The 21,727-nt window shown below is 44.1% G+C and overlaps 1 protein-coding gene and 1 pseudogene across 1 annotated transcript in view; one reads left to right on the top strand and one right to left on the bottom strand.

Moving 5' to 3' along the window:
- LOC137230118 (adenylate kinase 2, mitochondrial pseudogene) lies at nucleotides 1–1,533 on the bottom strand (annotated as a pseudogene).
- Nucleotides 1,534–2,231: 698 nt separating this feature from the next.
- The window catches only part of BNIP2 (BCL2 interacting protein 2), a 228,493-nt gene continuing 208,997 nt past the window's right edge, over nucleotides 2,232–21,727 (top strand). Inside the window, exons 1-3 of the mRNA XM_067748663.1 lie at nucleotides 2,232–2,462; nucleotides 6,482–6,680; nucleotides 7,769–8,007. The gene's annotated coding sequence lies outside the window, so the exon portion shown is untranslated. The remainder of the gene's footprint in view (nucleotides 2,463–6,481; nucleotides 6,681–7,768; nucleotides 8,008–21,727) is intronic.

Below are 21,727 nucleotides of genomic sequence, written 5' to 3'. Positions count from 1 at the left end.
TGATTTAGGGGCCAAACAAAGGCAGCATTTGGACAGTTAAGAAAGGCACCTCACTGAAAATAATACATCACAGTGCTGTTGAGTGATCCCAGTCACAGGATTTGAGGATGGAAAGGACAATCTTTGGATAAGGTCGCTTAGGACACTTGCACATTTATTCAAAAGGGTCTTTCCACACGACATGGATGGAGGAAGGCAAGAGTGTAGGACTGTGGCATATGCTGGGTGGCTGTCGAGAGCTTACCCACGAGAGCCGGTGGGCCGGTACATCAGTGGTAAGTTGGGAAGGGAGTGAGACCGGCCTGCCCCACCTGCCCCATGACTCCAGTAAACCTGATGTACTGAGCCCCTACCCCCATGAACACACTCTATATCTCTTTCAAATGGGGAGCTGACTTTGATCTCACGGTCTGGGGAACCAGGGTTAGTAGTCACCTCCTGCCCTGTTCCAAGCTACAGGACAGACAGGACAACAGTGTGATTTCCGGCATTCCTGGGCTGACATGAGGTTCTGATAAAAGCTGAGGTCTTAGGGCACTGGCTTTAAAAAATATCGTCACCAGTCTGGAGTAAATGACAACGTGATTCCTTAGAAATAATACTGCATCTCCCTGTTTCTATTTATACCTTCCAATCAGTCTTTTAAAAAATCAATTTTTCCCTTTGCTTATACTTTTTAGGACTCCTACTCCATGGAAAAGAAATCGCTTCACTACGACACTGCTGCTCTTCCCATTCTCCTCTTGAGCCCTCACGAACCCTCCCTCTCCATCCTTACCCTGACCACCCCTCCCCTCTGCCCAGCACCTAAGAGCAGGGATCACGCCGCAGGGTGATGAGCAGTGGTGCAGTGTCGCCTGGCCTTCTGTTACTAGGACGTGGCTTTGGAGAAGGCTGCTGGGATGCTTGCAGACACAACGTCAGGGGTCTGGGATGCGTCGATGGTAGAGTGGATCCCCCGTTTACTGTCGTACTCCACCAGCGGGGCAGCCTCGGTGTGACAGGTCTCCAGGCGGATTTTCAAGGCCTTCTCATTGTCATCTGATTGGTGGGCCAAGGGTTCCCCGGTGATACCGTCTTTCATGGGCTCCTTTGGGGGGTTGAACTCCTCGTGGTAGGCACGGCCACTCTCGGGGTGAATCAGTCTTCCTGTGATTCTCCGCATCAGCAGAGAGTCTGGGATGCTGGATTCAGTCACAGAATCAAGCTTCTCTTTCCTCTTCTCCATGAGGTCATCAAGCATTTCTGCCTGCCTCACAGTCCGAGGGAAGCCATCTAGAAGGAAACCACTTTTGCGTGGAGGCGTCTCCAAATTCTTCTCAATGAGCTCCACGGCCATTTCATCGCTCACCAGTTTCCCAGCATCCGTAGTTGCCTTCAGCTTTTTTCCCAGCTCTGAGCCAGAAGCCACCATGGCCCTCAGCATGTCCCCCATAGCCAAATGGCAGACACAGAAGTTTTCGGTCAACTTGGGTGCCTGGGCACCCTTGCTGGCTCTGGGCGGCCCCAGAAGCACGGCCCGGATGCCTTCAGGACACTTGAACACGTTTTTAAAGCTGCGTTTGTCACAGCGTTGTGATTATTAATTCAACGTAGGTTTCTTCCACTTTACAGAGAGCTCTTGTGAGAACAGATTTTCTCCTGTATCCTCAGTGCCCAGCACGGGCCCATTGGAACCTCAAAGCTCCTGCCGAAGGTCAGCGCTCAACTTTGGTGATACTGGCAGAGTGACAGGTAATGAGGTTAACTGAGGCAGAAGGCCAGTCTGATGGCCTTCTGTATCTTTTTAAAATGTTGACTGGGGTTAAATGTTTTTCACAGATGATAATGTTGTTGACACTTTTTCAGCTGCTTCTTTCCACTGGATAACTCTGTTTATAGTGGGTTAGCTCTTCAATAGCTTATTCTTTTTTGTGTTTTCCATTTAAAAACATGGCTACAGCCTCGTGTGCTGCAGCACACAGACATATGGTTCGTTGCTAGGCTAAACCCAGACATCTGTTGAAGGCCAGCCTAGGGCTGGTGTCCTAGGGCCATGCTTATCTGGGACAGGATGTCAGACAGATCATTTGTTCATAAGGAACAAAACCCCACTCCTACTAAAGTAAATAAAACAGACAGTGCAGGGAGATCTCCCAGACAGTGACCGGTACAGCTCTGGGGACACACTTGTTGAACGGATGGATCTCGTTTTTGGAGTTCGTTATTCACGTGCCACCCCTGCACGGGGCTGCTTCTTTCTGTCCCTCTTCCAGTGTGCCAATTCTGAATTCCTGGACAGAGGCTACGTCTGCATATTGGCTCATCTTGGTTTGAGAATCTATCCTGGACCCAAGAGTAGAGTCTCACAGGAGAGGAGCTACCCCTTCTAGAGGTCACGTTCAATAAAAATTAACCTGGAAGAAAAACTGGGAACTCCTCTCCTTGCAAGGGAAGCTCATTCAGAAGCCACAACTTTAGAAGTAAGTAAGCTGGGACCAAGAGGAAGTAGACTAAAGCTATCTAGGAGAACAAGGGCTTGGTGAAATCTAGGATATATCTAGAGGACAGTAACAGGTTGTATAACAGGACACAGAAATGGTTTCCCTTTGCAAAGTGCTCTTCTGTTTACAGAGCGCAGTCCTGTACACTGGCTGTCCAGTGAGTTTCCCAAGGTCGGAACTGAGTCTAGTTCAAATATGTATTCCTTCATATTCCTTTGTACCTTCCGGTATAAAGCAGATGTCTGGCAAATGTCAGGCAGATGAATACATTTGGTCCTTCTGGTAATCCTGTGAGGCAGATGTGACATAAAGTAGAACCACTTGGTGGTGAAGGAGGCAAAGGTTCACTGTAAATAAGTGATGTGCCCAGGATCACACACATGGCATACGATGAAAACAGAACTCAAGCCTTGGACTTCTGTCTCCTGGCCAAGTGGTCTTTCCACGATACCATAAAGAAACGTGAACTAGCCTTGAAGATCAGGGAGTGTGAGAGAGAACGTGATGGCGGATGGAGGGGTGGGTGCAATTGTGATGGGTATTGCCGTTTTGACAAGATGCCCTTTAACTTCATGTCACCCCTTATGTGGTACACTTAGAACGGGAATTGTAAACTTTTACTGTAAGTATCTTGTTGTCTTTTTTCTGGGGAGGGGTACCCTAAAATGTCTTAAAGTGAAGGTGGAAGCTTAGTTTCATTCAAACAAATCTGCCGTCCACCCTCCGCTGGGCTCCTTACAAAGACTCCTCTTTAACACTTAGTGCCAGAGGGCGACATCTGGTTGCATAGCTCTCCCGGGATTTCAAGGGCTTTGTTCAGAGCCAATTAAGCCCACCTGTTCCATCTCCCCCCGCAGGAGCTGGAACAGGCAAAAAGGGTTAATGTGCTTTTCTAAAGCAGTGTTCCTCCAGCACTTATCAAATGCTACCCTCACGTCTTCCCTGCCTCCCTCTATTATTGTTAACTAGGCAGGAAAGGCTTGATGTTGGCTGAAAGGACTCAGGATTCCATTTTCGAGGAGCTGACAAGTAGAGAAAATTCATATATTATACGGCTGGAAGCAATAGCTTTTTCTCTCATTTGTTATACTGGTTCTTATCCATAGCTTTTGTCATTTTTTATTCCTTTTTTTTTTTTTTTTTTTTTTTTTTTACTGAAGCGTTCCTATGTTCCAGGGCAAAGGTAGGCAGCCCGAAGCACCTTTCCATCTTGCTTTGTCTGTGGTGTTTTTAACGAGCCACTCTCTTGGAGTAAGGACTGTGCACTGCTGGGTGTCCTGACCTCCTTTCCCTTCCACCCTCTTGAACGTTCATTCTCCCAACCTGGAGAGAGTTTGCTCTGTGGACAGATGCCTTTGATAGCACAGAACCCCCGCTGTGTGTGCACTGTGTTGTCTGCCACCCTGAGCATCCAAGTTTCCTGAAAACAATGTTGAGAATTCAGCTGTCGTGGTGTCCCCCTCTGAGCTGCTTTGTGACTTAGCCTGTCACAGAGAGGATTTGGGACAACGAGAGCTGCTGCTCCTAGGGTTTAGTGAGTTGTTCCTCTGGCAGAGAGGTTTAAATTGAAGTGGCGAAACTTCCTAAGACCCTCTTAAGAAAAATAGTGTGGTGGTTAATGTGAGGAGTCATGTGGACTACAAGTAGTACTGGCAGCAGAAAGCCACCAAGATCAGAGGCTGCCACTAGGTACTTTCCCAGCGTCCCAGTCTGATTGGTTTTGTTGATTGCTGTTGCCTCCACAGCATCTCACGGGGGTGCCCACAGATGAAACACGCTTGTATCATGCGCCCATCTCTTCTCCAGTCAGTGGCTACCACGGGGCAAGGAAGAGTCCAGCATTGCCTCTGTTCAGGGAGCTGAGGACAGGGCAGTCCTAGCCAGAAGATGACGATAAGCATGGAAGACGCCCTGATTGTCATGATCAGAATAGACAGCCCATGACTCATGCAGAGAGCCAGTGAGGAGAGGGGCAGGGCTGAAAAAGAAGGTGGCTTTGTTTGCTCGTGGAAGCCATATAAGACCTGAGACTTGAGTGAACGCAGCTGGCCCGTAATTTAATTCTTTCTGCTGCCACAAAATAGCTATGGAATGCCCCCCTCTCTTTCATGTGTCCATTGTGAGTATTTTTGGTAACTCCTGTCCCCTTCAAGCCTGACCTTTCTGATCATTTAAACTAGATCTTACGTGAGTAATAATTATAGCGCATATCTGTTTTTGCTTGTCCAGCTTTTCTTCCCTCGTGTTTTGAGAGCACTTCCCAGTTTTCCATTGGGGAATCACCCCCCACTTTCAGTCCATGTGTTGAAGTGGAGCTGGTCCCATTCCCGTTTCCAACTGGGCAGTCCCATCCTCTTGGATATGGTGATTGTTTCAAAACTGACCACATGGCCCAAGCTTGACCATTAAGAAACTGCTTTGCTACTTTTCCTTCCCTACATTTAGGGAAAGAGAGTCTCTCTCTTTCTGAAATTTCAGACTCTCAGGCCCATAAAAATGTAGAACTGCTGGGGTCATTTTTGCCACCATTTGAGCCCAACAGAAGAGAGGCATCAAGAGCTAGAAACATTGTCCTGATGAGATCATTGAGCCCCTGGATTTAGCCAAGCCTAAAGATGAATGAGACTCTGGACATCTCAATGATATGAGCACATCTCCACCTTGCTACCCCACCTTGCAAATTTTTGTGGCTGAAGTCAGTTTCAATGAGTTTCTGCTGTTCGTGGCAATAAGAGTCCTGATGGATACAACAGTGTTACAAGGGGAAGGATATTGGGGGACAGAAGGGAGAGGTTTGTCCTCTGCTCAATCCCAGGGTTACTTTTCAGGGGGTGGGAGGGTCTGTCTGATTCCACAGGCCCGCTGGAAATCTCAGTCCTGGAGAATGAGTTCTAAGATTAGCATCTGGGAAGCAAGGGCTCAGGAAACTCATCTCCCTGCCAGGGTCGGGGGTTAAGTCAAAGGTGCTGGGATTGGCTTCTCAGTATGGTCTCCTAGAGAAGAGTCCCCTCTTAAAATGCACCTCTTTGGTATCTCTGTATTTAGGCTCTGAGAGCCCTGGCCCCACTGTCTCATACTGGATTGTCCCCTGCCTTGAGACTGGTGTGATGAGGTGACCGTGGGCTGCCCTTATGCAGGAGTGTCTCCTGTCCTCGGAGTGGACTACAGGTGGTTAGTTTTAGGTGTGGGAGAAACACCACCTCTTCCCTCCTTTTCCTTGGAGATCTCAGTTTTCCCAGTCTTAGGAATGGTGAGATCGAGTTAGGGTGTGTTGGTCAAGGAGGATGAAGCCAAAGAGATTCCTAGGCTGGCTTGGCCTCCAGCTCGTGATTCTGTTGTCTGCTTCTGTCCTACTCCACTCCTCTGACTCTCCCTCATCAATATGCCACCAGCGCAGCTCCCTGTGTGCACAGGAGGTCACCAACATCTGGGCCAGGGCATTACTTCGCGATGCTCCCAAGCCCAGGAGATTTCTCCTCTCCCAGCTCTGTGCTGTTCTTTGTCTCCCAGGCCCCCGCAGAGACTTGGAGCCTCAAACCAACTTTCCTGGAAGCAGCTCCCTCCATGTCCGGCCCCACCTCTCCCTCGTAGGGCTGAAAGCCAGTCCCGGGGAGTGGGGACGGGTGGCACACCACTGCCCTAAAAGTCCCATCTTTCTCCTTCACGTATACCAGCTCACATTCACAAACAACTCATGTAAATAAACAGGCGAAGTCCAGCTCTCGGCTGGAATTAGGTAGCACCGCCTAGTACTCCATCTTTCCAAGGAAACGCTGACCACAAGAAGCCTAGACGCTCGAAGAAAGTACTTACTTTTTAGTTAGCAGAATCTACTTTGCAGATATCAAAAGTCCTTCATAAGAAAGTGGCTTATTGTTCAGTTGTTAGCAAAGGGGTCTGTTCTACACAGAGGCGAGTTTTCTTTTGCAGCTGTGAGCTAATTTCTCTCTCCGCTAAAACAATGATTCCCTCTCGCGCTCTCTCTCTCCTGCTTACAGACACTATTAACATGCCCCAGGAAGTGGTGTTTGCACAGTGCTCCTTGAGTAACGAATCCCCGGGGAACGAACCTTCTTTGCAGGATGTGGGGCTGTGCTAAAAAACCCTTCATAAATCGTGCAGCCGGCTACCCGCGCTGGCAGCCGCATGCCAGCATCCCTCAACACACAGCTCCTGTTTGGCACCGCCATGCTGAAGGTAAGGGGAACAGAAGTTGCTAGTCTGTAAAGTTGTTCCCTCTTCCCTGTTTCATTTCTGTGTCCTTCCATCTCCCCTAGGTGGGAAGGGTCCTCACCCTCCTTCCTCCTTCCTGCTTCCTCTTCGCTCTTCCCTTCCCCCGCTCTGATCCTTTGGTCCATGCCCCGCCCCAACCAGCTCCCCATCCCACATCTTACAAACAGTGAAAAATGGAACCAGTTTACACTGAAGATTTAATCAAATCAAATATTTGCGTTTTAAGCTGTATGGTAGAAAAATAGGATTCTCTTACTCCTGTTAAAGGAATCCCCAGGCACCAGGTAGATTTCAGCAAGCAGGTAGAAAGATGTGGAAGGAACGAGTCCCTTGAATAAGCACAAGGTCTAGTCAACTGGCTATGAATCCAGGTAACAAAATTTTAGAAAATATACCGTGATTGTGTCCCCTGAATTACTGAGTTTATCGTTGACAGGAAATGCAACCGCTGTTCTGACGAGGTGGTGATGAGCACTAGATCCTGTTCTTAGAAGTTTCCACACCTGATGATTGGAAGAATGTTCCATGGAACTGCATTCTGGCTCTCTACATTTCAGAATGCACTTCTCCCCGCTTCCCCGCATATGTCTGGTGTTGGGTGGCAGAGGACACGTTGACGTGGCTCTAGCACCTCTTGCCCTGCACCTTTATAAGCCAGCATGGTGTGTAGGTGTATTCCTGGAGGACATTTCCCACAGCAGGACTGTAAGCGATACTGGTATAACTGTACATGGAAGAGACCTTGAACTTCATAACTATAATCCACCAAACCCAATCGAAATGGATCCCCAGTTCAACACCCCCTTAGCTGGATCCCCAAGATGCTCATGACCTCTTAATACCACATGTCGTGAGGATCAGTAAGAAAGAGGGGAAATCAGGTTAGAAAGAGACAGTGTCTTAAAGCACTTGTTAACCCACTCTGGCTACGGTATCTTACTTCTGGAAATTTTACAAACACATATGACCCAGTAAACAAATTTCAAGAGCCCCTCACAGGATCTTAGAAGGGCCTTTGCAAGGGAGGAACACTGAAGTCTAATTTCTGTCAGCTTCACAGCCAATCTGCCTCTGCTTATGAATTGCGGGACGTGGGTAAACCACCAGCCTCTCCTTTACCACCCGCTTCTTTCTTGACATGGAAGGCCCTGCACGAACATGAGTCTGACAGCCCCTTCCTCCAGACTGCCCACCTGGACCTGAACTTTCTCCACTGCCATCAGCCTTCTCAGCCCGAGCTCCATCTCCCCTGACCTCAACTCAACAGTTTCCTTTCCTCTAAGAATACCAGGTACGAGTTTTATTGTCCTGTTTGTTTTTATTTTGGGGGGTCATCAGTGATTTTTTTTTTTTACACCACAAACACCGTTTCATTTCTGCCTATGTTCTAGTCTATATTCTGCCTATATTAATTCTGCTTCTAGGTTGGAGCTTTTAACAAAGAGCTTCCCCAGAATGCATCCTCTCTGTTTCACAGCTGCATTACTCTGCTGGGATTTGGTAGAGCTCCTGGGCTCTGATGCTAGGGACCTCTGCTTTGCTGTTATGTCTTAGGGTGGTTATTTGGTTTTGCTTTACTCTGTCTCTGACTGGATGATTGATACAGTGAACTCGTCAGGATTCTTTCAGCTGCAAGGGATGGACATCCCAACTGAACAGAGCTTAAGCAAACTGCAGGGGAATATTTGGGGCTCACGTAGCTGGTTTGTCCAAGGTTAGTTCTGACTAACAGTTGGATCCAAGGGCATGTGCAGCGTGGTCTTCTGTCTCTTTACCTTGTCATCTCTTGTTTCTACTTCTCTCTCTGTGTTGGCCTTATTCTCGTCTACTGTAGATGGGCAGTGAGGTACCTGGCCGCTAGCAGCTCCAGGCTTACATTATCACAGCTTATGATATAAGAGGAAAGACATAGCCTATCTTTCTTGGTATGTACTGTTCAATCCCATGGAAGGACTCTGATTGGCTCTGCCTTGGTCACATGTGCTTCTCTTGGATTAATCACTATAGACAGGACATGGGGAACCAGGACTGGCCAGGCCAGAGTCATTTGCCTACTCCTGCCTTGGGATTTGGACACAGCAATTGGCACCTGCTCTTCAAATCTCATCACTGGAGTGGGGAGAGACCCTCAAATGAACAGAGAGGCATCCTAAATAAATTGAGCACGTATTCCCTAAACATAGGTAAAGCTGAATATTCTGGACAAATGGAAATGTTTTTCATTAATATTTACATAACATCTTCCTTGCTTCCCTAAAGTTGCAATTTTATTCCTTCAGTATGAAAGCCATTTAAAATTAGCCTGCCATACAGCACCTTTGATATTCTATTATTCTCCTGTATTGCAACTAGGTCTGTGTTGTATGTCAGTTTTCCAGGAAATAGATTCTGAGATTTATGTGCCAAGTGGAGAGTGAAGGAAGAAGGATTGGGCAAAAGAGAATTGAGTTGCAGCGTAGTTGAAACAGAGGCTTCAGGTGATCTTATGGGAGTTTTGGAACTCGGATGGCCCTTCAGAGTTGTTCTAGGTGAGGCAAGAGAGGTCTGGGCTTCGTATCCTCCTCTGAGCAGCCACTGATGGAGCCTGCACCCAGGAGCAGCTCTGTGGCTGCAGACAGGTCCTGGAGAGGACTCAGCTGCAAGCCATCAGTATCCAACTCTCCCAGCAGCTGGCAAAGTGAGCTGCTAGTGCTGAAGGCGAATGTGAGTAGCGCCCTACTGCATCCACTTCAGTGGATTTCCAAAGAGTGGAAAAAAGACTCACAAAATTCTAATACTTAAATATTAAGGGCCAAGTGAGATGCCGATATATCCTTATACATGTTATCGCTCAGTATTTTTCTTTATAATTACAGAATTTGAGTCATTCACTTTAGACTATATTTTAAACTGTTCTTTGCAACATGTGGGATTTTTTTTAAACATCTTTATTGGAGTATAATTGCTTTACATTGTTGTGTTAGTTGCTGTAAAACAAAGTGAATCAGCCATGCGTGTACATATATCCCCATATCCCCTCCCTCTTGCGTCTCCATCCCACCCTCCATGTCCCACCCCTCTAGGTGGTACGAGCTGATCTCCCTGTGCTATGTGGCTGCTTCCCACTAGCTATCTATTTTACATTTGGTAGTGTATATATGTCCATGCCACTCTCTCACTTCGTCTCAGCTTACCCTTCCCCCTCCAGCCCCGTGTCCTCAAGTCCATTCTCTATATCTGCATCTTTATTACTGTCCTGCCCCTAGGTCCTTCAGAACCTTTTTTTTTTTTTTGAGATTCCATATACACGTGTTAGCATACGGTATTCGTTTTTCTCTTTCTGACTTACTTTACTCTCTATGAGAGCCTCTAGGTCCATCTACCTCACTACAAATAACTCAATTTCCTTTCTCTTTATGGCTGAGTAATATTCCATTGTATATATGTGCCCCATCTTATTTATCCATTCATCTGTCTATGGACACTTAGGTTGCTTCCATGTCCTGGCTATTCTAAATAGTGCTGCAGTGAACATTTTGGTACATGATTCTTTTTGAATTATGGTTTTCTCAGGGTATATGCCCAGTAGTGGGATTGCTGGGTCATATGGTAATTCTATTTTTATTTTTCTAAGGAACCTCCATACTGTTCTCCATAGTGGCTGTATCAATTTACATTCCTAACAACAGTGCAAGAGGGTTCCCTTTTCTCCACACCCTCTCCAGCATTTATTGTTCGTAGATTTTTTGATAATAGCCATTCTGACTGGTGTGAGGTGATACCTCATTGTAGTTTTGATTTGCATTTCTCTAATGATTAGGGATGTTGAGCACCCTTTCAAGTGTTTGTTGGCAATCTGTATATCTTCTTTGGAGAAATGTCTATTTAGGTCTTCTGCCCATTTTTGGATTGGGTTGTTTGTTTTTTTGATATTGAGCTGCATGAGCTACTTATATATTTTGGAGATTAATCCTTTGTCCATTGCTTCATTTGCAAATATTTTCTCCCATTCTGAGGGTGGTCTTTTCATCTTGTTTATGGTTTCCTTTGCTATGCAGAAGCTTTTAAGTTTCATTAGGTCCCAATTGTTTATTTTTGTTTTTATGTCCATTTCTCTAGGAGGTGGGTCAAAAAGGATCCTGCTGTGATTTATGTCATAGAGTGTTCTGCCTATGTTTTCCTCTAAGAGTTTTATAGTGTCTGCCCTTACATTTAGGTCTTTAATCCATTTTGAGGTTTTTTTTTGTGTATGGTGTTAGGGAGTGTTCTAATTTCACCTTTTACATGTAGCTGTCCAGTTTTCCCAGCACCACTTATTGAGAGGCTGTCTTTTCTCCATTGTATATTCTTGCCTCCTTTATCAAAGATAAGGCGTGCATTTATCTCTGGGCTTTCTATCCTGTTCCATTGATCTATATTTCTGTTTTTGAGCCAGTACCATACTCTCTTGACTACTGTAGCTTTGTAGTATAGTCTAAAGTCAGGGAGCCTGATTCCTCCAGTTCCTTTTTTCTTTCTCAAGATTGCTTTGGCTATTCAGGGTCGTTTGTGTTTCCATACAAATTGTGAAATTTTTTGTTCTAGTTCTGTGAAAAATGCCATTGGTAGTTTTGACAGGGATTGCACTGAACCTGTAGATTTCTTTGGGTAGTATAGTCATTTTCACAGTGTTGATTCTTCCAATCCAAGAACATGGTATATCTCTCCATCTGTTGGTATCATCTTTAATTTCTTTCATCAGTGTCTTATAGTTTTCTGCATACAAGTCTTTGGTCTCCTTAGGTAGGTTTATTCCTAGGTGTTTTATTCTTTTTGTTGCAATGGTAAATGGGAATGTTTCCTTAATTTCTCTTTTAGATTTTTCACCATTAGTGTAGAGGAATGCAAGAGATTTCTGTGCATTAATTTTGTATCCCGCTACTTTACCAAATTCATTGATTAGCTCTAGTTGTTTTCTGGTAGCATCTTTAGGATTCTCTACATATAGTATCATTTCATCTGCAAACAGTGACAGCTTTACTTCTTCTTTTCTGATTTGGATTCCTTTTATTTCTTTTTCTTCTCTGATTGCTGTGGCAAAAACTTCCAAAACTATGTTGAATAAGAGTGGTGAGATTGGGCAACCTTGTCTTCTTCCTGATCTTATTGGCAATGATTTCAGTTTTTCACCAGTGAGAACAACGTTTGCTATGGGTTTGTCATATATGGCCTTTAATATGTTGAGGTATGTTCCCTCTATGCCTACTATCTGGAGAGATTTTATCATAAATGGTGTTCAATTTTGTTGAAAGCTTTTTCTGCATCTTTTGAGATGATCGTATGGTCTTTCTCCTTCAATTTGTTAATATGGTGTATCACATTGATTGATTTGTGTATATTGAAGAATCCTTGCATTCCTGGGATAAACCCCACTTGATCATGGTGTATGATCCTTTCAATGTGCTACTGGAGTCTGTTTGCTAGTATTTTGTTGAGGATTTTTGCATCTATGTTTATCAGTGATATTAGCCTGTAGTTTTCTTTTTTTGTAACATCTTTGGTTTTTGTATCAGGGTGATGGTGGCCTCGTACAATGAGTTTGGGAGTATTCCTCCCTCTGTTATATTTTGGAAGAGTTTGAGAAGGATAGGTGTTAGCTCTTCTCTAAATGTTTGAAAGAATTCTCCTGTGAAGCCATCTGGTCCTGGGCTTTTGTTTGTTAGAAGATTTTTAATCAGTTTCAATTTCAGACCAATTGTGATTGGTCTGTTTATATTTTCTGTTTCTTCCTGGTTCAGTTTCAGAAGGTTGTGCTTTTCTAAGAAATTGTCCATTTCTTCCAGGTTGTCCATTTTATTGGCATAGAGTTGCTTGTAGTAATCTCTCATGATCTTTTGTATTTCAGCAGTGTCAGTTGTTACTTCTCCTTTTTCATTTCTAATTCTATTGATTTGAGTCTTCTCCCTTTTTTTCTTGATGAGTCTGGCTAATGGTTTATAAATTTTGTTTATCTTCTCAAAAAATCAGCTTTTAGTTTTATTGATCTTTGCTACCATTTCCTTCATTTATTTTTCATTTATTTTTTTTATTTTTTATTTTAGAACTCAGAATATTTATTAGCAACAATAAAATTGCTCTCTTGGAGCCTAAGTTAATATGATTAATCCATCTGATCAGACCATAAACTCCAAAGATTGTAAGCACATTCACAGCAGGGCTCATGTAATGGGGAAACAGCAAACGAAAATAAAAATATATATTCTGTAAATGATAAAATAGGCCAACTGAATGTGCCTAATCTCTATTACGAGATGGTAAGCTCAAGAGAAAAGATACTTTACACAATTCAAAAACAGGGAATATCTCTGTAGAGATATTAGGAAAATAGACTTTTCATGGTTGGTAGTTTTTTAACAGTGTATATTATTTCATTTATTTCTGATCTGATCTTTATAATTTCTTTCCTTCTGCTAACTTTGGGATTTTTTGGTTCTTCTTTCTCTAATTGCTTTAGGTGTAAGTTTAGGCTGTTTATTTGAGATTTTTCTTGTTTCTTGAGGTAGGATTGTATTGCCATAAACTTCCCTCTTAGAACTGCTTTTGGTGCATCCCATAGGTTTTGGGTCATCATGTTTTCATTGTCATTTGTTTCTAGGTATTTTTTGATTTCCTTTTTGATTTATTCAGTGATCTCTTGGTTATTTAATAGAGTATAGTTTAGCCTCCATGTGTTCGTATTTTTTACAGTTTTTTTCCTATAATTGATATCTAGTCTCATAGTGTTTTGGTCAGAAAAGACACCTGGTATGATTTCAGTTTTCTTAAAATTACCAAGGTTTGACCCAAGATATGATCTATCCTGGAGAATGTTCCATGAACACTTGAGAAGAAAGTGTATTCTTGTTTTTGGATGGAATGTCCTATAAATATCAATTAGGTCCATCTTGTTTAATGTACCATTTAAAGCTTGTGTTTCCTTATTTATTTCATTTTAGTTGATCTGTCCATTGGTGAAAGTGGGGTGTTAAAGTCCCCTACTATTATTGTGTTACTGTCAATTTCCCCTTTTTTGGCTGTTAGCATTTACCTTATGTACTGAGGTACTCCTATGTTGGGTGCATAAATATTTTAAATTGTTATATCTCCTTCTTGGATTGATCCCTTGATCATTATGTAGTGTCCTTTTTTGTCTCTTGTAACAGTCTTTATTTTAAAGTCTATTTTGTCTGACATGGGAATTACTTCTCCAGCCTTCTTTTGATTTCCATTTGCATGTAATATCTTTTTCCATACCCTTACTTTCAGTCTGTATGTGTCCCTAGGTCTGAAGTGGGTCTCTTGTAGACAGCATATATATGGGTCTTGTTTTTGTATCCATTCAGCCAGTCTATGTCTTTTGGTTGGAGCATTTAATCCATTTACATTTAAGGTAATTATCGATATGTATGTGCCTATTACCGTTTTCTTAATTGTTTTGGGTTTGTTATTGTAGGTCCTTTCCTTCTCTTGTGTTTCTTGCCTAGAGAAGTTCCTTTAGCATTTGTTGTAAAGCTGGTTTGGTGGTGCTGAATTCTCTTAGCTTTTGCTTGTCTGTAAAGTTTTTAATGTCTCTGTCGAATCTGAATGAGATCCTTGGTGTGTAGAGTAATCTTGGTTGTAGATTTTCCCCTTGCATCACTTTAAATATGTCCTGCCACTCCCTTCTGGCTTGCAGAGTTTCTGCTGAAAGATCAGCTGTTAACCTTATGGCGATTCCCTTGTATGTCATTTGTTGCTCTTCCCTTGTTGCTTTTAATATTTTTTCTTTGTATATAATTTTTGATAGTTTGATTAATGTGTGTCTTTTCGTGTTTCTCCTTGGATTTATCCTGGTGGGACTCTCTGCACTTCCTGGACTTGATTGACTATTTCCTTTCCCTTATTAGGGAAGTTTTCAACTATAATCTCTTCAGATATTTTCTCAGTCCCTTTCTTTTTCTCTTCCTCTTCTGAGACCCCTGTCATTCGAATGCTGGTGTGTTTAATGTTGTCCCAAAGGTCTCTGAGACTGTCCTCAATTCTTTTCATTCTTTTTTGTTTATTCTGCTCTGCAGTAGTTATTTCCACTATTTTACCTTCCAGGTCACTAATCCGTTCTTCTGCCTCTGTTAGTGCTATTGATTCCTTCTAGAGAATTTTTTTTTTTTTTTTTTTTTTTTGCGGTACGCGGGCCTCTCACTGCTGTGGCCTCTCCTGTTGCAGAGCACAGGCTCTGGACGTGCAGGCTCAGCAGCCATGGCTCACGGGCCCAGCCGCTCCGCGGCATGTGGGATCTTCCTGGACCGGGGCACGAACCCGTGTCCCCTGCATCGGCGGGTGGACTCTCAACCACTGCGCCACCAGGGAAGCCCCTTCTAGAGAATTTTTAATTCCATTTATTTTGTTGTTCATCATTGTTTGTTTGCTCCTTTTTTATATAAATGCATTTATTTTATGTTATATATTTATTTATTCTTGGCTGCTTTGGGTCTTAGTGTCTGCATCTGGGCTTTCTCTAGTAGCAGCGAGCAGGGGCTACTGTTCGTTGCGGCGCATGTACTTCTCATTGTGGTGGCTTCTCTTGTTGCGGAGCACGGGCTCTAGGCATGTGGGCTTCAGTAGTTGTGGCATGTGGGCTAAGTTGTTGTGTCTCGCGAGTTCTAGAGTACAGGCTCAGTAGTTGTGGTGCACGGGCTTAGTTGCTTTGCAGCATGTAGGATCTTCCCAGACCAGGGCTTGAACCCGTATCCCATGGATTGGCAGGCGGATTCTTAACCACTTTGCCACCATGGAAGTCCTTGTTTGTTCTTTAGTTCTTCTATGTCCTTGTTAAACGTTTCTTGTATTTTCTCCATTCTATTTCCAAGATTTTGGATCATCTTTACAATCATTACTCTGAATTCTTTTTTAGGTAGACTGCCTATTTCCTCTGCATTTGTTTGGTCTGGTGGGTTTTTGCCTTACTCCTTCATCTGCTGCGTATTTCTCTGTCTTCTCATTTTGCTTAACTTACTGTGCTTGGGGTCTCCTTTTTGCAGGCTGCAAGTTCGTAGGTCCCATTGTTTTTGGTGTCTGCCCCCAGTGGGTACGGTTGGTTCATTGGCTTGTGTAGGCTTCCTGGTAGAGGGGACTGGTGCCTGTGTTCTGGTGGATGAGGCTGGATCTTGTCTTTCTGGTGGGCAGGTCTACGTCTGGTGGTGTGTTTTGGTGTGTCTGTGAACGTAGTATGATTTTAGGCAGCCTCTCTGCTAATGAGTGGGATTGTGTTCCTGTCTTGCTAGTTGTTTGGCATGGGGTGTCCGGCACTGGAGCTTGCTGGTCATTGAGTGGAGCTAGGTATTAGATTTGAGATGAAGATCTCTGGGAGAGCTCTCACCGATTGATATTACATGGGGTCAAGAGGTCTCTGGTGGTCCAGTGTCCTGAACTCAGCTCTCCCACCTCAGAGGCTCAGGCCTGACAGCAGGCCGGAGCACCAAGACCCTGTCAGCCACACGGCTGGAGTGCCTTCAGAGTTGGAGAAGCAGCCTGCAGTGGCTCTGCTTCTGTGCTGGACCTTAGAATCACCTGCTTCTTCCTTGTTTTGCCCCAAAGGCAGTGTTCCACAAAGAAAAACAGAAGCCTTGAAAATAGTCACAGCTCTGAGATGGCTTTTTTCTTTTCCTTTGTGCTTAGTTGGGTTTCACTTGCTCACAGGGGGCCACGTGCAGAGGCCTCGCACCCAGCTCTTCCGACTGGAGTTCCTACTGTGGAGTGGCTGCCACCAACACCTCAGCTCAGGTGGGCCATGTGCAGAAGTGGGGCGAACAACACTGCAATCCACGATGGCAGCCAGGGGCCCGGATGTTCTTCATTGTTTCAAAATGCATGATGTAAACCCAAATTCTGATGTACTCTATGGAATCACTATAAACATGACTGAAAGATACAAATCAGGGTCATTCTGGAGATGCAGATGCAGAGAATGGATGTGCAGACATGGCGGGGGCAGGATGAACTGGGAGATTGGGATTGACATATATACACTACCATGTGTAAAATAGATAGCTAATGGGAATCTGCTGTATGGGAGCTCAGCTCGGTGCTCTGTGATGACCTAGATGGGTGGGATGGTGGGGTGGGTGGTGAGGGAGATCCAAGAGTGGGGGGATATATGTGTGTATATATATATATAGCTGATTCACTTCGTTGTACAGCAGAAACTAACACAACATTGTAAAGCAATTATACCCCGATTAAAAAAACAAACAAAACAAAACAAAAAACAAATCAGGGCCATTCTGAGGGGCCATGGTTATGTGGTGAAAGTGGAACCCCTGCCTGCCCGAGGAAGAGCTAACTGTCTGGTAATCCCTCTAATTTTAGGCTCTTTCAGACCAGGGTTAACAAGGGCACTGCACTGGAGACACCACTACCTTAGCACTCTTTCCTCCCAGCTTCGCAAACCCCTCAGCAACCTGGTACCCTGGCCAGTTGGAGTTGGCAGGTGTGGTCAATCCTGCTTAGCATCTGTCTTAGTCAGTTCAGGCAGCTATAACAGAATATCATAGACTGGGTGGCCTAAGAAACATTTATTTCTCACAGTTCTGGAGGCTGGACATGTGAGATCAGGGTGAGAACACGAGGGCCCTCTTCCTGGTTTACAGATGGCTGCTTTCTTGTATCGTCACATGGTAGAGAGAGAGGGGGTGGGGGAGGGAGAGAGAGAGAAGTCACCAATTCCATGGGCAGCTCCACCCCCATGACCTCATCCGAACCTACCCAGTTAGCTCTCAAAGGCCCCACCTTTCAATACTATCACATTGGGGATTCAGGCTTCTACATATGAGTTTGGGCGGGACACACATTCAGTGCATAGCGGCATGCCTGGTTTAGACCTTGGGCTATCTGCACTCACAATTCATCTTTCTTTTTTTTAAATTGAAGTATAGTTGATCTATAATGCTGTGTTAATTTCTGTTGTACAGCAAAGTGATTCCGTTATATGTACAAGAATATATATATTCTTTTTTAGATTCTTTTCCATCATGGTTTATCACAGGATATTGAATATAATTACCTGTGCTATACAGTAGGACCTTGTTATTTATCCATTCTGTATATAGTGGTTTACAATTCACCTTTTTTAACCTCTTTAGCTACATCTCCTAGTTTTAGACCTCTTTTGCTATGCCCCTATCCCCACTTTTAGAATAAGAAATCTTTGAACCCACTCCCATAGGTTAAATCCTGGGATTTGCTCAATCTGCAGGCCTACATGGACACGCAGGTTGGATTTCCCCCAAACTGGTCCAGTTTAGGCACATCTTCTGCTACCTCTCCACCATTCTCGATCTCTCCATTAAACTTCTAATTAGTCAGATAACTACCCATGTAAGCTAAGCTGTAAATGGGTTTAAAGCAGAAATCGCAAATGGCATCCCAAGGGCTAGACGGGGTAGGCAGCTGAATTTTGTGTGGCCTATACCATGCTTTTAGAAATGTGAGCCAACATTCAACACTCTGGAGACTTTTCCCAGAGTAGAAATCCAGAGTTCTCTTCTCATTAAAATATGGGAATTATTACTTGATTTACACTCAGCCCTACCAGTTTTAGAAACCGAAATACCTTCATCCAGATCTTCTAGTTTAAGAATGCTTTCAAATCAGTTGTAATGGTTTCCTGCTTAAAAAAAAAAAAGGTTCAAACTAAACAAGTGTATTTTATTGGGGGGGGGGCGCGGCGCATGTCTTCTTCATAAGGCTGGGGGTGGAGGAGCTGATGCATCTGCAGACTTCATTACGCTGAGTACTCTGTTCAGAGGTTGGTTCAGTCTCCCTCCCTCACCCCCACCTCATGCCTCCCCTTGGCACATTACTTCCTGTAACATATACCTTTCTTAATGTAATGAGTGCATTAGTCTATTATAGCTTTTCCATAGCTAGAACGGGCCAGAGCGGTGATGAATGGTTTATCAGGAAGGCAGCTCAGGGGTAGGACTTCGTAGATATTGCGGCAGCACCTTAATGGGGAAATCCAAAGGACTGTTGGTGATGGGAGGGGAGAGGGAAGGACATTTGGATCGCCAGAGGATTTCTTCCCCTGGGTCTCCTGACTCAGAAACATTAAAAAATCTAATGCAGCTTTATTCTCCATCCTCCTTTAAGCCTTAAATGTCTGCCTTTTGGGCATGGACTGTAATAGACTAGGGCTTTAGGACCAGTCTCTCTGAGAAGCAGCCGGTGTTCAAGAAGGGCCCTTGACACCATTCTGACTTAATGCTAGACACATCTGCAGCTACTTGGACAAAATTGACATTGTTTGGAGTGCAAAGCAATCGCCTAGCACAGCATTAGGGAGCCTTTACTCTTGAGCCGTGCTACCAGACAGCAAATCTTGACCTTTAGGAGACCAGAGATTAGATTTCATTGCTGCAGGCGTTGAAGATATTGTTAGGAATTTGTTGCTATTCAAAGCAGATTGCAGGGGTTCCCTATGGGTTTAATTCATCGCATCAATCATTTTTTGGAAGGTTCTTTTAAAGCCAAGATAGCTTCAAATAAAAACTAGGATTACTTTTACATTGATTGTCAGTAGTTGGTGAGGAGCAAAGGGGGAACACTCTTGAGACGCTGTTAAAGTGTTCATATTCGTTCCCTGGCTGGCAGGCGTTCTGTGGTATTGGAGAGAAGAGGCAGGTTTCTTCGATAGGCATTTGAGGCAGTTGTTGCTGGAACAGGCAGGAAATGAGAGTGAGGATTTGACTACCCTCTGGGTGTAGATTTCTCAAGCCCTTTGACACATTCAGTGCACAGATCTCCCGCAGGTTATCTCAAAGTGCATCATTTAAAACAAGACCTGTTTAAGCCAAACGGGTTAAATGGGCTCATTTCGTCGAGCTAACCCATACAGATACCCAGTCTCCTCCCCGATCTGTGTGCGGGTGCGTAACTGTGTGTGCACGTATGGAGTGTGTGTGTCTGTGCATATAGGTGGCCTCTCTTACCTGGACGTCAGTTTCCCAGCTCCCTCAGCCCTCTTGAACCCAGAGTTATAGAGAAAAGATTTCTGAGGGTCTCTGGAAAGGAAGTACCACACACAGTGGCTGGACTCAAGCCACGTGCTTCCATTCTTCCAGCGGACTTTCATCTGATCTTTGCTGATTTTTATTTACCATGAAATTCGTATTAAGCTCTTTCCCTCGGCTTCCGATTCCATTGTCGATTAAACACTTCGAGGAGACTATCTCCGTGGCTTCTCTTCGCCTCTCCAAATTTGCTTCTTCTCAAAGAGGGAGTTTGCGCTGGATAATCCTATAGCACTGATTTCATTGCAACTAGAAGGTGATAAGGATTGCTTTTTAAGGCAGAGGCAATAGCAGCAAAAGAAAAAAAATCTAGAGCCCAGGAAAGGAGGGGGTCCAAGCATTAAGGCAGATAGAGAGCTGCCACTCCCACAGCATAATAGCGGGGACCTGTGACATCAGTGGAGGTTGCATGGAGGTCAGTCTGTTCAGTTTAAGAAGTCAGGATAATGGGTAATTGCTGTAAAATAAAAGAAATTTATCTAAAATCGTCAACATTTAAAAGTTTCGTTGCTGGAAGGAGGAAACTTTATTACCAAGATAACGCATGTCTTTGGAGCAAGTTGTTGCTCGACTCTGTTGAAGACGTGAGACCCTTTTATGGCAGGTGCGTGTTAGGTGGGCCATGTACCTTGTTGCTGAGGTTCAATGTTGTGTCTTCATGGCGCTCTGCACAACTTCAGTGGGGAAATAAAAAGGAACTCAATTCTCTTCTCCTCCATTCAAGGGAAAGATGCAGTTGCCAGGCCTTTCTCCCTGTCATTTACAGAAGAGTTCCTGTGTGCCTCGCATAGCGCTCCATGAGGGAGGCGTTGCTGCCCCTTAGGCAGAGAGGAAAACTGAGGATCACAGGGTGAAATAACACAACCACCAAAGCACGTGGCTGGGACCCAGACTCAGCTCTTGAAAGGTTCTTGCTGCACCACTAGGCCAAGCTAGGGCTCCCACATAGATGAGTAAACTGAGGCACGTGCAGCTGAATGGTCTTGAACAAGTTGCAAAGGATGACCAGAATGAATATTTCATTCTCAGTCCACTGACCTTCCACTAAACCATACTTTCACCATTCTGTATAGATCACCTGGATATTAAGAGCCACTGTGAATTCATAATTTGCCAGGTATAAACACGTGTACACAGATGTGCATTATAAAGAGTGATTACGACTCACCTTTGCTCTCATGGAAATACATCCATATGTGCCTTATAACACATGGCTGAGCATTTCTACCAGGCTTCAAAACCAGCCTGGCATAGCCATTGAGTCACCTAGGTACAAGCTGTCCACAGACAGTGGGTTTCAGGGCAGCCAGGGGAGTGATTAACTTTTCAACTGATGCTGAGGTACGGGTTGAGTTTCTTAGAATCCATGCGTAAGGATGTGGTTCATTTACAAGAAATACAGCCATGCAGTCGCTGAAAGAACAACTAAAACAGGGTAATTGGGCCAAGCACTGTGCTCTGGACACTAGAAGTTAGTGAACATGCCAATTTGGACTTGCTTGAGTTTATTTATTTAAAAAACTTTTCCTGAGACTTCCCTGGCAGTCCAGTGCATGAGACTTCACGCTCCCAATGCAGGGGGCACAGGTTCGATCCCTGCTCAGGGAACTAAGATTCTGAATGCTAGACAGCGTGGCCAAAATAACTAAATAAGAAAATAAAAATCTTCTCTTGCAAAGTCATCTTATTGCAGAAAATCGAAGAAATACCAATAGCAAGAAGAAATAAAATTCACCCATGGCTCTACCAAGTGGAGATAACAAAAGCAAACACATCCTCTCCTGTGTAAACCTGTATTGTTCATGAAAGGATCGTAATTTATATCCTGTTTTGTAACCAGCTTATTTCACTTAAAAGTGTTAGGACTATCTTTTCATGTCATTAAATATTCTACAATGTCATCTTCTCTGGCTGCGTGTATCATGGCTTATGTTTAAGTTCCATCACTTTCCTAATGCGTTTCTGTTG

The sequence above is a fragment of the Pseudorca crassidens genome, chromosome 1 (assembly GCF_039906515.1).
Source record: "Pseudorca crassidens isolate mPseCra1 chromosome 1, mPseCra1.hap1, whole genome shotgun sequence".
NCBI classification, from domain to species: domain Eukaryota; kingdom Metazoa; phylum Chordata; class Mammalia; order Artiodactyla; family Delphinidae; genus Pseudorca; species Pseudorca crassidens.
This window is presented reverse-complemented; position numbering and strand designations above follow the sequence as displayed.